The following is a 14,967-nucleotide window of genomic DNA, read 5'->3' on the forward strand; positions in this document are numbered from 1 at the left end:
AGTTAATTATGGGAGGGGGTTATAGTCTCGAACAAAAGACACCTCTAACTATATACAATGTTGTTATTAAAAGATGAAAAAATAAATAAATACATGGATAAGAGTAATGCTTCTTAATAAAAGAGGAATGTAAAATTAATAACAAAAATAATGATATTGGTACACTTAAATAAAACAAACAATTGTCCTTTAATAGTGAAAAGATATAAGTTAATTTGAAAAAGGGGCGAGAGAAGAAAATAGAAAAAAATAAATAAATAAAATGAGTAACAATAAAAAGTAAAATTAAGGTAGTGTGACTATGAATTAATTATATATTTATTAAAGTTTATAACAGAATGTACTGCAGTAGTCTGGGCTTCAGTCTTCGGGTTTTAGGTTGGGTTTCCCAAGTTGTAGGTCACAGCTCCTTTAACTGTCGGCAACTGGGAGTGGAACTTCATGAACCGTTTTTTGATGTGATCCTCTATTGACTCAATTTTTAATTCACGACGCAATTGGCTATTTCTTATGAACTAAGGAGCATTAATTGCTATTCTTAGGACTTCATTTTGAAAAGATTATAGTTTTTTTCTTTTTGTGAGGGATGCCGCTCCCCAGACTTCACAGCCGTACATCAGCAGTAGCCTGATAATTGTTTTAAATATAAGAACAGTTGTTTCTGGTTTTAGTTTGTAATTTCTGTTAAGGATAGGATATAGCATTGCTAACCTTGCATAAGTTTGAGTTAATTTGATGTTGATATGGTGATTCCAGGTAAGGCGGCTATCTAGGCTAATTCACTTTTAGTATAATGTGTAATTGAATATTTTGTTCCTGAAGACGCCATTTTAGCCGAAATATTTTTACTAAAATTAGTAATATTTTATTGCCTTTAAAATAAATATTATAGTCGTATGATTGTAACTTTCAAACTTTATTCTGCTCAGTACGGGCAATAATATGCATAAGAAAGTTGTCTATTTTAGAAATCAAAGTTATCCGAAACCTGAACCCGCATGAATTATTTACGAAAGGGTTTTGATATTCAAGACTGGCTTTTCTTGGTACATTTATCTTGATGAGGCTGTGGGGGACTTGCTACCAAATGAGTTCCTTGGATGAATATTTCATCCCCACTTTGATTCCGTATCGAATAACGAATTGTCCATCCAACCCAACTTCTAGAGTCAGCTTTTATTCACCGTTCAATTGGAAATTCATCTTCAACCATATCTAAAAGTCTTCTTTCTCTATATATTGCACAATAAACCAAAATGGCGTTTTAGGATGAATAATAAAAATCAATAAAAAAATCTGAGGATCGACATTCTTTTGAATGGGACAGGACCAGCTGAATACAATAAATGAATGAATAGAAAAATAATCTCTTATCTGAAACTACTTACCTACGAATTAATAATAATTATAAAAATTATTAAGAAAATAAAAAAATAAAATAAAGTTGCACTTGAAATGAAGTGAAAAATGATTTATTATTCTGAGACTAGGTCTCCTTAGATCAATTACAAAAGTAATTTTAATTTTACAATAACATTAATTGGCCAAAAAACAGTGTGTCCACACTTAATTATAACTTATATATAGAGAAGAAAAAAACAAATTAATTAAAAAACTAACTGACTAAATATAAAACAAAACAAAAAATTAATTACAAAATATCTGTACTATCATAATCAGAGGTGAAGCAAAAGGTAGTTAAATAGATGGGTTTTGAACGAGGGAAGGGTAGGTACATGACGTATATTAGAGGAAATGGAGGTCGGTGAGTTCGAAAGTAGATGTCAGATAAACAGGACCTGGAAGTATGGGATTGGGCTGAGAATTTGAATTGCAGGTTTTCTAGGATATAGGAGGGACGTTGAGTACTAATTGCTTAGAATAGAAAGTAAGCTGGGAAATACTGGCATCGGAAGGTTGTATAGAGCCACTTCAGCTCGGCGTAATACTTGTTCTGTGGGTATCTGTATAAATTATAACTTTATTTAAGATTTTAAGCAAAATTAGCGTATTTTTTTTTTAAATTGTTACTAAATTAATCTAAAACCACGTACCTGATGGAATTACAAAAATATTAAATGGTGGAATTTGACAGAAAAAGTTTGAAATAAATCTGTTGAAGTGTAACTATACTTTTTTGTATTAAATTCTAATAACATGCGAAACCGCATAATATATACCTATAATATAAAGTTTGAACATAAATATTCTGTTATACATTGTGAATATTATAAAAATTATAGAAAGACGAAAATAGTTGTGAAAGTATCAATGAGTTCATGCAAGGATTCATGAACTCATTGATATGTTACGAAAATAATTAAAGAGATTTCGAGAAAAAGAGATGAACAAAATACTCGAATTAAAATTAAAAAATAATTATCCTATAAACCAATTTACTATAAAAATAAATACTTCACATAATAAATAAATCCATTAATAATATGCCTTTATGCATTTATAATAATTAGAAGGCAGGTGAGAAATTATACACATAGTCAAATGAGTATTTAAGTAATAATAAAAATATGCACATATATAATAAAAGTGATAAATTTTATAGTAAAACAAAAGTTTTATGAAATACTATTGAATGTCATAATTGATAAAGTCAAAAATCTGTATGGTTATGATTAACAGTGGGTTTTCAATAATAGCCGCCATCTTTAGAATTAATCAGTGCTGAACCACCTGTTGAAGAATTATAATACAAGGGAATCAGATTAAATACTTAACCTATTTCTCTACGGGCAATGACACCAGTTTCTCACCTGACAATTTTATTTAGTAATTACTTTTTAGGGACGTGACGGCCGTGCGGATTAGGGCGTAGGTCCCAGTGCGCACGGTTCGGAACGTTGTGGGTTCGATTCCCACCTGGGGCAGTTAACATTCAATTTTCGGTCGTCCCGAGGAATGAATCTTGACACTCCCACTCAGGTAGCCGCGAGGTGTTAGCAACGAGGACTACTTGGCCCACGTGCCGGACTTGTTCCCCCACCTAATATCAGTACCAGCACCAGTAGTAATTATGTAAAGGGATTCAGAATAAAGTCAACAAATAGAAAATAATGTTGATTGACCGTGTGAAGAATATGAAAGAAGAAAGGTTCGGGAGCGGTCAGAATAACTCAAATAATAAATTAACTATTTATTATGAACTAACTATCTTAACCCTTATCAAAGCACCATAATTTTTCTTTGTTTTTTATTTCAGAAGTTAACTAATGTTTTTTTGTTTTTTTAATTATCCTCCCAATGTTTTTTATTTTTTATTTTACTACTGTATAACTTTACAGTCCATCTTTTATTCTTCATATCTTACATTTATACAGTTTGTCTGTATTTTATATATATGTGTCTGATACTTGGACATTTTACTTACTAATATTAATCGCTTCAAAGTTAATGTTTTTATTATATAAATTTACGCCATTGTACATCAATTCAATTTTGTATATTTCTGTACTGTATAATATTTATTAATCAGGTGTAGATAGTTGACCGTACATTAATGATTGGATAAGTTTGTCAGGGGGTGCGGGCAGCAAAGAACAACATAAATAAACAAAACAATATTTATTTATTTTATGCCGACGTTTCGACCTAAGTTTCAGGTCTTTATCAGGGCTATAGAACAAAAGTGATAACAACAACATTTAAAGAAACATAAAATTGAAAAGTAATAGTATACAAACAAATTTGGAATTATACAAAATATTGAATTAAATCATAAATGATAAAAAAATTGATAACTGATAATTGAATAGTAAAAAAAAATTGATTGATAATCGTGGAATTAGACGGTAGTAGATTGAAAACTGTGAAAGATGAAATATAATATCAAGTAGGTAAGAAGATATGTATAATATAAGATATGCAAGTTGTGTATAAAAAAAAGAAAAAATATTGAATCTACAAATTGAACAATATGAGAGACAATGAAAAATAGTAAAAAATGTTTATTTATGTTGTTCTTTGCTGACCAACTTCTCCTCCCCCCCCCCCCGACAAAGTTCTCCAATCATTATATGTATTGTATCCCATCTTTTAATTTTATTGCATTTATTGTATTTTATCTACATTTATATATATTTCCCTTTATTATATATGGGCTATGTATTAAAATTCATGAAGTCTTAGTCTAAACATGTCGGAGGGTACCTAACCCTTGAAAATGGTGAGAGATTGAAATTCATAGAGTTTCTTTTATAGAGGTCTTAGAAACCTTTTAAGAAGCAATGGCTGCTCGAGAAAGGTGTCAGCAGGTAAACACTTTCGGTTCTCTTTTGTGACTTATCCTTCGTGGGCGGAACCTCCAAAGCCAATAGATACCGAGGTGTGACACCCACTGGCACCCAAGTGATAGTACAAGAGCCCAAGAGGAGATAGAAGGCAGTTATCTCACTCCAATTTTTGATTACTTTGATGAAAAATATGTATAATTACTAGTCAAAATTCATGAATCTGCCTAGTATAGGTAGCGGAACAAAAAATGGCGGCTGCTTGAAAACGATAAAAAGATTTAATTTTTCATTCGGAGCTTATATCTTAGAAACTAGCAACAACACAAGAAAATCTAAGAGAACGTCATTTAAAGATGAGCAAATGTTCTAAAATATGAGCCCTAATTGAGTTATTTACGTTAAATGGTTCTCGAGATATAGCTTTTGAAAAAGCAACATTTCAAAAAAATGTTGTATGGGACGTACTGATAATTAATATCTCAAAAACCATTTGACTTACAGATGTCTATTAGCACTCAAATTAAAGCTAGTTTAATGAGCTATATATAGTATTCTATGATGTTTATCTTTGTAGGATTAATATTTTTCATGAAATTTCCTAATATAAATTGATTTATAGTTGTTCGGACAAATTTTCATTGGCCAAATTTATATTCATATGTGAATATCATAAAAACTACTACCCCTACGAAGATAAGTGTAATAAACTACTTTATAGTAAGTTACATTTCCTTTATTTTGAGTGTTGGCAGACATATGTGAGTCTTATGGATCTAGAGACATATTTTTTCAAATATCCAACATTTTATACGAACAACTAAAATTAACATTTTGTGAGTTTATTTTGTCAAATATCATAAGAACTACTAGTCCTACAAAGATAAATATTATTAACTATTTTATAGTAAATTTAACTAGCTTTAATTTGAGCGCTGGCAGACATCTTTACGTCAAATGGTTTCTGAAATGAAGTTTTTCATAAATCAAATTGATTGCCCGAACAACTATAAATCAATTTTTGTTAGCATATATCATGAAAACTACTACTCCTACGACGATAAACGTCATAAACTACTTTATAGCCCATTAAACTAGCTTTAATTTGAGTGCTAATAGACATCTGTATGTTACATAGTTCCTGAGATATAGATTTCTCAAAATAAATTAACTAACTACTAATCTTTCAATCAATGCCTCGCGCGATGTACTTGTATGTATCCCGTGTTTCCTGGCGTGGTTTTCATGGTGGAGGAGGGGGGGGGGCCGTCACTCACATGCCTATTTTGTGAGTGTCATCCATTGCCTAACGGGCCTCACAAATGCCCCGGGGATATTGTGAGTGAATGTTGCGTAATTTTTATGCTTGAAAAAATCTCGGGTAGGGCCTAATATTAATTTTAGTTATTATTTGTTTTCATTAATTGTGTAATGTCTTTTTGTACTTCTTGTTTATTTATATTTTCATTGTATATCTTATTTTATTTTATTAAATTTCCTATCGGAATATTAATTGTATAAACGTTATAAATCAATCCTTTAGTAAATATTGTACAATACATTTAATATGAGTATATTCCTGGAATCAATATTGCTTTATTTTATTACAAACTAAAGCCAAATAAGAACAGCCAATTTTCATTTATTTGACAAGGACTCCAATCTGTCTAGCGTAATCAGATTACCCTGAATAGTCTCATCATGGGATAAATTAGCTCTCGCCTATCAAATCGGGGAGTTGATGGGAGCGATCTGTCTTAACTATCGAGGTAATTAGAGACTCGATAAATCGAGATAGAAATAGTAAAGACCTACAGGTTTGACCTGACGTTTTCATCAGGAGTCAGAGATGAACAGTAGTTCACAGAGAACTATATGCAGTAGTTCCACTAGGTGTCAGTGAGAAGGGTGTTTCAATATTAATTAACCAAGGGGAATTTGTCTAGTAGAAAACCTAGTTACATGCTACGATGGAAGAAGACTTTCAAGTCTTTGTGTATTAAGTCTTCAAAGGAATAGGATCAGGATGAAGGGGATTTTGTTGGGAAAGCTCTGGAGGGGTTCGCTCAGAAGAAAAGAAACTTGCAATTTATATTTTCTACTTTTCTTTTTCTTTTAAAAAGGTCTTTCAATTTATCATAATTTTTAGCAATAAGTGATAGTGATATAATTGAGTACATGCTTACCAAAAAGATAAAGAAAATAAGCGGAATAAAAGTATGTATTTAGATAAATAAAAATAAAAAGTATTATTTTTTTAAATTTATTTATTTAATGTAATTTACAACTGTACAAAATAATACAATAAGTAAATATGTTGTATGTTTCATATACACTTGAAAATCTTGGGAAGGAACCACCCATTGGCGGTACTTCAAACATTAATTTAAATTAGAAGGTCCCGTGGCCATCTTCTTTTCAGACGCCTCGGAGGATTATCAGGGATTGTTAAGGATAAAATATTAAGAATTAATGGGTTAGGATGGTTAAGCAGTTTGGAATGAAAAGACGCATATCTGTTTTGGGCCAAATCTGCAACGAATGAGATGTTAAGGTCTTTGTGAATGAGTTTATTTGTAATGTAATATGGACCATCAAGGATTTTATGTAGGATTTTGGTTTGTAAGGATTGGATGCGGGAGGAATTTGATGGTTTGGTAGAGCCCCAGAGCTCAATTCCATTGGTCTGATTATCGTAGTGTATACTAATTTTCTGTAGTGAATGGGTTTCTTGCCGTTTCAGTCTTGTGTGTGGATTCCAAGTAAGTCTCTTGTCAAGATGGAGTCCTAAATATCGAATCTGTTCAACAGGCGTTAGTGGAGTATTTAGAAAGGATACCGTAGAACAGGAGGGTATAGGTTTACGACGGAGAGTAAAGGTGATCTGAAGGGATTCGTCAGGATTTATTTTGATTCTCTAATTTTGATAATATTCTTCAATGGATGTTATATGTGTCTGTAGTGTTTGTGATGCATTAGTTGGGTCGTTGTTTACAGACAGTATACATGTTTCATCAGCGTATGTTGTTAGGACTGTGTTAGGGTGGGTTGGGATGTTAGTTGTATAAACCGTATAAAAAACTATTTAATGTTAACCAACGTTTCGTCCTTTTGAGGGCTTCGTCAGGGCTGATCTAGATGCAGATAGAAGACTGTATTGACTGTGTCCCGGACTTTCTTCCTGCAATCTACTTCATCAAAACTACCTTCTTCCAATATAAATAAGTAAAAGAAAAATGAACATAATATAATACAAATAAAATAAATAAACTAATATGATATATCGAAGTCTATTGGCATATTTAGTAAAGTTTTTGCGGGTGCACTCAGAAGAGAACAAAAATAGTTAACAACTATATATTTGCCGACTTTTCGCCTCATTTCTTCAGGGCTGTTCAAGTTAAAAACCAGTCAAAGTCTCGTATAGCTCTTAACTCGGACAGCCACGATGAAGCACTACAAAGTGGACGAAACGTCGGCATAAATAGTTTCGGCAAATAAAAAACTATTCATCTTTCAACCGCACACCTGATCATCTTCATGATTTGAAATTATACCGTAAATTATTTATATATGTGAGATAATAATAAAGGCCTACCGAACCCAAAGGTTCGATACCGATACCACCAATCGTTCTCTACATACATTTCTCCAGTGACGCTCCTCCAGACCAAAATCTACTTAATCAGTCTTAACGCAATCCTCCCATCTACGTTTCTATCAACTCGAGTCCGTCTCGATCATACAGGCCCATCTTATTTGCCCTTATTTATCTTATTGGGTAGGTCCCTCAATTCAGCATTCTGTTGCCTTCTAAATTTTCCAGTTAACTGAACCATTTTTGACTCCAATATTTCAATGTTATACTTCATTTTCAAAAAACTTAAGGGGGTTGTCATTTCTCAGTGTAAGATGCCACATTTCGCATCCATAAAGAACAGAGGGAAGATTAATAATTTCATAAATTTTCCATTCTGAAAGAAGAAATGGAATGAACTCGCCTCCCAATAGAGCTGGTCACCCCGGGAAGTGCTGACTATTACTCCCGAAAGGGAAGGCTTATGCAGGAAAGGATACCGAAGAGGGGAGGGGGAGGAAGAAGAGAAAATTGATTGAATTTAATGTTTTGTCAACAATTATATATATAATTTTTTTCTGTCTATTTTCTTTAAATGTTTATATTATATTTTGTAATGATTTAATTCAATTTCATAAATAAAAGACTATTTTCAAATATCAAAAAATATATAAATATATGAAAGTGTATTTAGTATAATGTAAAAATAAATATTTTTTTCTTCGCGTTTCTTTTGTAATTCGTATTTCAATGTTTATTTAATTATTTTTAGACATAAATAATTTTTCTTGTGAAGAAATTTTAAAATGTAGAAAACGCATCTCGATAGCGTTAATATCAAATTTTAAGTGATCAAGCTCCCCGCTCTTCCGTTAAGGACAAGAGCCCTACATAAAGGGAAAACAAATTGAACAGTAATTATATTATAATTTGATAAGCTCTGCCGTTTCCAAAAACAATTTGATTTACTTTGATTTTTTTTTTTAAATGTTTGAATTTCAATAAAAAGTAAAGCAATTTTATCTTTTACCATATAAATTCATACCACCACAACTAATAAAGGTTCAGAAGTTCAACACTTTGTAAGGAATTAGTGTTACTAGAACAACGGTTGTTCAAACAGGTGATGTGGTCAGAATCTCGCTCGACCGTGAGCGACCCTAATTAAGAGTACCCCCGTTTATGAGGCTGAGTACATCCCGGAGGGCTCCCGAAACCACAGGAATGATTCACGCCAATGGTAACAGAATAAATAATTATCTGAAGGATTCGAACCCGTGTCCTTACCACTGAGCCAAGCCATTCCTCTCTTTTTCCATATGTATAGAAAAATTTCATATTTAGATGAGCTGGGTTCAAAAAGAGTTATTATCATTATACACCCAAATGGAAATCAAAGAAAAAATAATTACTTTTCGGAATTGAAAAAGTTTTCGTACCTACAGCTTTGAACTCCTTCACACTTTCCACTCTCTCTCCTTTCTTTTTTCCTTTTTTTTTTTTTTTTATATTTTCATTAATCTGAAAGATAAACTAATAATTTCCGCAGACAAATTAAATTATATAGCATTAAACTTCGGCATAATTATCTCTTTTATACTGTCTAAGCATTGCTATTCAAGATAATATTTCTTTACCAATAATTATAAAGGATTTAAGTATGAAAAAAAATTTTAACTGCAACGACCACGCCAATATTTTCGATTGATTCCCACACTTTCCGTCTTCCTTCTTAGTACAAGAGCCGGGGAGAAAAAAGTTATCTCACCCCAATTTTGGTTTAGTTTAATGAAAACTATGTATAATTAATAGTCAAAATTGATGAGTCTGCCAAGTATAGCTAGGGGGAATAAAAAATGCCGGCTGTTTCAAAACCTTAAAAAAACATTAATTTTTCCTTTCAGAACTCTATATCTTAAATGTAGGAACAACAGTAGAAATTCTAAAAGAACATTATTTAAAGAAGACTAAATTTGCTGAAAAATCATTCCTTATAGAGCTATTTATGTCCAATAGTTCTCGAGGTATAGCTTTTTAAAAATCATCATTTCATAAAAATGTACTGATATATCAGGAGTTACTTAATTCATTTTGGGAAATCTATATCTCAGGAACAATGTGACGTACAGATGTCTATTAGCAATCCAATTAAAGCTAGTTTAATGTACTATAATGTAGTTTAAGAACTTTATCTTCGTAGGATATATTGAAAATTTCCTGAAGGATTAGAAAATATCTCCGATCCAAAATAGTTGATCCGTAATTAATTACATTTATTTAACCTATATTAATAGCGCAACCTACACTTGCTCCTCAGGTTATTGATTCTAAAGGAAAAAGGCGGAGGATGAATTACCGCCATTAAGGACTATTAGGCCTGAAGGACAACCTGGGGCACCTTTCTTCTCCAAAAGAAAGGACTAATGATATCCTTGGCCGAGAGAATTTCTTCAACTTGCGGCCTTTCAATGAAGGTATCCTTTGACGGAAACGGGAAAATGTGCAATTATCTCAAGTCATTTCCTTTAATCTCAGTGGCGTTTGAGTTGGAACAATTTATTATGTATTAAGAAACTTTATATAAAATCCAATAGTACCAAATTAATGTTGCTTGAGTAAAGTGTAAATCTATATCTCTGCTTTATAAATTACTTTTGAAAATAAAAGAGAAACCCTTCGTTAGAAAAGACTAATTCTCTAATTCAGTATTTCCCAATCAACCGAAATCTGAGCACCACTTCTGTTTAAAAAAAATATTGAGAGATCAATTTTTTACTTAATACTACCAATATTTAGAAATATATTTGTAATTTCATTTACATTTTCGAGGATTGATCCTCATCCTCAAATTACTATAATTAAAATCCTTAGATTTTTCAATGTTAATTAAAAATTGGCTTCCTATATGAAATTGTTATGTAATAATAATTTATTTATTGTTATTTACAACTATATACACATATATGCAACAAGTAAATTTGCTGTAGGTGACATAGTGACATGATACAAACATGTGGAGAATCTACCCACTGATAGAACTCCAATAACATTTCTAGAGGAGAAGATTTCGACGCCATCTTCTTTTCAGACACCTAGGAGGATTATTAGGTATTGAAGGAAAAGCCAGGTTAGAAACAAGTGGATTTGGGTGGTTGAGAAGTTTGTTATGGAAGGAATGGTATCTGGATCTGGCCAAATCGGCAACATATGGAACATTGATGGAACATTCCTGATGGATGACATGAATTGTGACGAAGTAAGGATTGTGGACTGTAAGGATTGGATTCGGGAGGAATTTGATGGTTTAGTGGAGCCCCAATGCTCAACTACGTATGTCCAGGTAGGCCTTATAATAGTCATATATGAAATTTAAGATCAAGAAAGATATTTATATACACTGAAAGTTCTCTTAGTGAACTTCTCTCTCTAACGGACAGTTCTCTTAAACGAGACTTCTTAAATGTCCCAGCCGGGAAGTACAAGGAATAAGATATAAATATAGCCCTTTACACATAAAGAATGTTGAAAATTAAGTAAACCTTATTAAATTGTTTGATATATAAATGTATTTAAATTTAAGTAATTTTTATTAAAATTTTGCAATCCGCCACGCGCGAGGACAATGAGTACAAGTAATGTTGCTTTTATATATATACATATTACCATCTTCAAGAACCAGGGTTCAAATCCCGCTGTGGCAGATTATTATTAATTCATTCTCAGGAACAGGCCTTGAAGACCATGCGCATATCATAATTCTAATGCTTCTCCTTTATCTGCTTCCTTTTCTCCCTCATGATCTCTGTGTGTCTACGTTTTCTCTCCTCAGCCCATGCAAGATCCTTTCTGAAGTACTTCTTTCCCACAAGAACCATCACTCCTTTGAGCGTCCTTCTGTACTCATCTCTGTCCAAACAATACCGGTCCATCAGCCCCGCTTGTTTAATATCATCCTTGCTTGAAATATCCTGTTATAATTTTTGTGACAGTCGATTCGTTCTAAATTATATGGTTTAGGCTTTCAGGTTTTTTCTCATCATGTGTCTACAGAACCCTTGAGCCTTCCCATCCTAACGGCTGTCTCTAGGTCTGTTGTTTCCTTTAGATTTCTTGATTCAACCTCAATCTATGTCCTTCAGTTATTCTCTTAGGTCCGTAGATCCTTCTGAGAATTCTTCTTTCTATTTTCAGAAGCCCCTCAAGGCTGGGAAGACACGAGGTACCCGTTCTATAGAGTATCGCAGGCCTGATGACGGTGTTATAATGTCGTATCTTAGTTTTAATAAATAAGTTCTACATGGGCCGCCTATAGATCAGTAGTTAAGACACAGTCTTGCCAATTTGATGTCTATAGCGGTGCCGGTTCGAATCCGGCCTGGGACGTTGACTTTTTTCATTGAGTGGCGGTCCCACAAAATGAAGAACTTTGACCCCCAACCATGGTTAGGCAGTATAGGACTCCAATGGAAGTCTTGGACCAAAAAAAAAAAAGTTCTACTTGTTATAAATTACTGGTGGCAAAATTTAATTTCCATAAACCCTTCTCTCTCCGACCCACTAACTGTGGTTCGACATAAAAAGTGCTGCACCTAAACTCTGCGACCCCATTGCTGCATATGATTTCTCCATAGTACTTAAATCTCTTGGATTTAATGATTTAATTATTTTATTCTGTATACCTAATCTTACATTTTGGTATTGGTAAAGAGTAAGTTTTTACTAGTTGTTATTATTTTGTTTTAAACTATCGAACAAAAACTATTTTGGCTAAATCAACACCAACGAAAGTTAGAGTACTAATTGTGGTTTTTGAAAAATATATTTGTTTCTTGATATATATTTTTTCTAAATTTCTTCGGCCACTTTCGTGAAAAATTCGTTTTGCACATTTTTTATTGCCGATACAGAATGAGCTTTATTGAACTTTGTAATGATACCATATTCCCATAAAAGTGTACATAAGGAGAAACTTCTGTGTAAGTTTCATTGGCGTATAGATACGTATGATGGAATAATTAAGATCCTAAATTCTCCCCACTTTGTCCCAAATCAAGTCATCCATCAGAACCTCAATGTTCGATATGTTGCCTAATTGGCTAGAACAAGATACCAATCCTTTCATATTAAACACCCTAACCCACTTGTTTCTAACCTAGCTTCTTCTTCAATAGGGGTTCGAAAAGAAGATGGCCCCGAAATCTCCTTCTCTAGTAACGTAATTGGAGTTCTATCAATGGATAGATTCTCCACATATTTGTATCATGTTATTTTATATTTAATAGCAAATTTACTAGTTGTATATAATTGTTTACAGTTAAAAAAAACAATAAATAAATTATTAAAAAATAAATAAAATAAGATTTATATCTTTACAGCTGAAAATATAATAAAAATAAAAATAAACAAATACGTTTTACTGAATTCAGCATTTATAGGTATTCATTCAGCATCGCACCTTCAGGTTCGCAAAGTCTCTATTAATACTAATATATTATTTTTTAATGATTTATTATATAATTGTTTGAGAGTGGTTTATTTCATTATTAACATAAACAATTTTGATCCATATTACTCTCAAGTTTTATTCCCTAAAATCTCTCCAACGTTTCGGCCCTCAGGCCATTTTTAAGGAGACAACCTTAAATATTGATGTCTTGTTTTTAAAATCTTATTTGCCCATGTCATATATAACTTTTTATATCTTAAATTTAAAAACTTTTTTATACAAATAATCTCCTCTTTTTCACTTATATTCATCATTTATAATAGAACCTACCTTCAACAGGTTAGTTTGTTGTTTTTTTTTTGTCAAACTGTTGAAGGTAGGTTCTGTTATAAATAAGATTATTAAAGTTTTTAAATTTAATATTTAAAAAGCTATATGTGTCATGCAATTAGCCTTCAAATAAGATTTAAAAAAAAAACCAAGACATCAATATTAGATTAATTATTTTATATATTCTTGTTTGAGAGTGGTTTAGTTTATTCTTAATTTAAAACAAATTTGATCCTTTTTTTTCCCTCAACTATATTCTTTACAACTTTTCCAACGTTTCGACCATCAGGTCAGTTTCAAGGATACCTTCATATTGATGTCATTTTCTTTTTTCAAATCTTAAAATGCAGGCTAGTTGCCTTTGTCCCATATAACCTTTGCTATATAATTTTTATTAGATTTAAACTTTTACAATCCACTTCTCTTCTTTCCTTCTTTTACATTTGCAAACTTAAAACAGTGTTTTTAATTTTGTTAAGTTTGCAAATGTAAAAGAATGAATGAAGAGAAGTGGTTTGTAAAAGTTTAAATCTAAGAAAAATTATATAGAGAAGGTTATATGGGACAAAGGCAATTAGCCAGTATTTTTAAGATTTGAAAAAGGAAATGACATCAATATGAAGGTATCCTTGAGAATGACCTGAGGGCCGAAACCTTGGAAAAGTTCTAAAGAATAAAGTTGAGGAAAAAAAAGGATCAAATTTGTTTTATAATTAAGAATAAGACATAAATATTTAAGAAGGTTGTCTCCTTGCAAATGGCCTGAGGCCCGAAACGTTAGAGAGTATTTTGAGAATAAATGTTAAGAGTAATATAGATCAAAATTGTGTATGTTAATAATGATATTATTTTTTAAAATGCATTGTAATAAAATCTATAATAAATAAGTATATAAGTAAGAAGAAATGTAATATAAGAGCCAAAGACGACCATTTTATAACTGGAACAGGCGGTAGCAATAATAAAAGCTCCAGATGTTTAATGGATGTTTACAATGGGTCCTCCTGCTCCGATGAAAAAACAATGACAGAAGTTTTAGGGAGGCCACCAATCCCGGGGAGTGAATGAAATTTTTAGAGGGTCCAGGGGAAACTTTGGGGATTGTCAAGGAGTGGTGAAACCACAAGGCGGCCTCAAGGCTTTTATTTTTCAGTTGAATTCAATTACTTCTAACAGTTTAATCTTAAGTGGAAATGTCTCAACTTAATGACTTAACTTAATAGAAAAGTTTCACTTAATCTTAAAATTAAAAAATATTTATGTGATTAGTAAAATCAATTTTTTTTTATTTATTTATTTATTGATATTTACAACTGTATAAAAAATATAACCAGTAAATTTGATCATAATGACATAATGATATGATACAG

The sequence above is a fragment of the Halyomorpha halys genome, unplaced genomic scaffold (genome assembly GCF_000696795.3).
Source record: "Halyomorpha halys isolate HHAL.00 unplaced genomic scaffold, Hhal_1.1 Scaffold1.1, whole genome shotgun sequence".
Taxonomy (NCBI): Eukaryota; Metazoa; Arthropoda; class Insecta; order Hemiptera; family Pentatomidae; genus Halyomorpha; species Halyomorpha halys.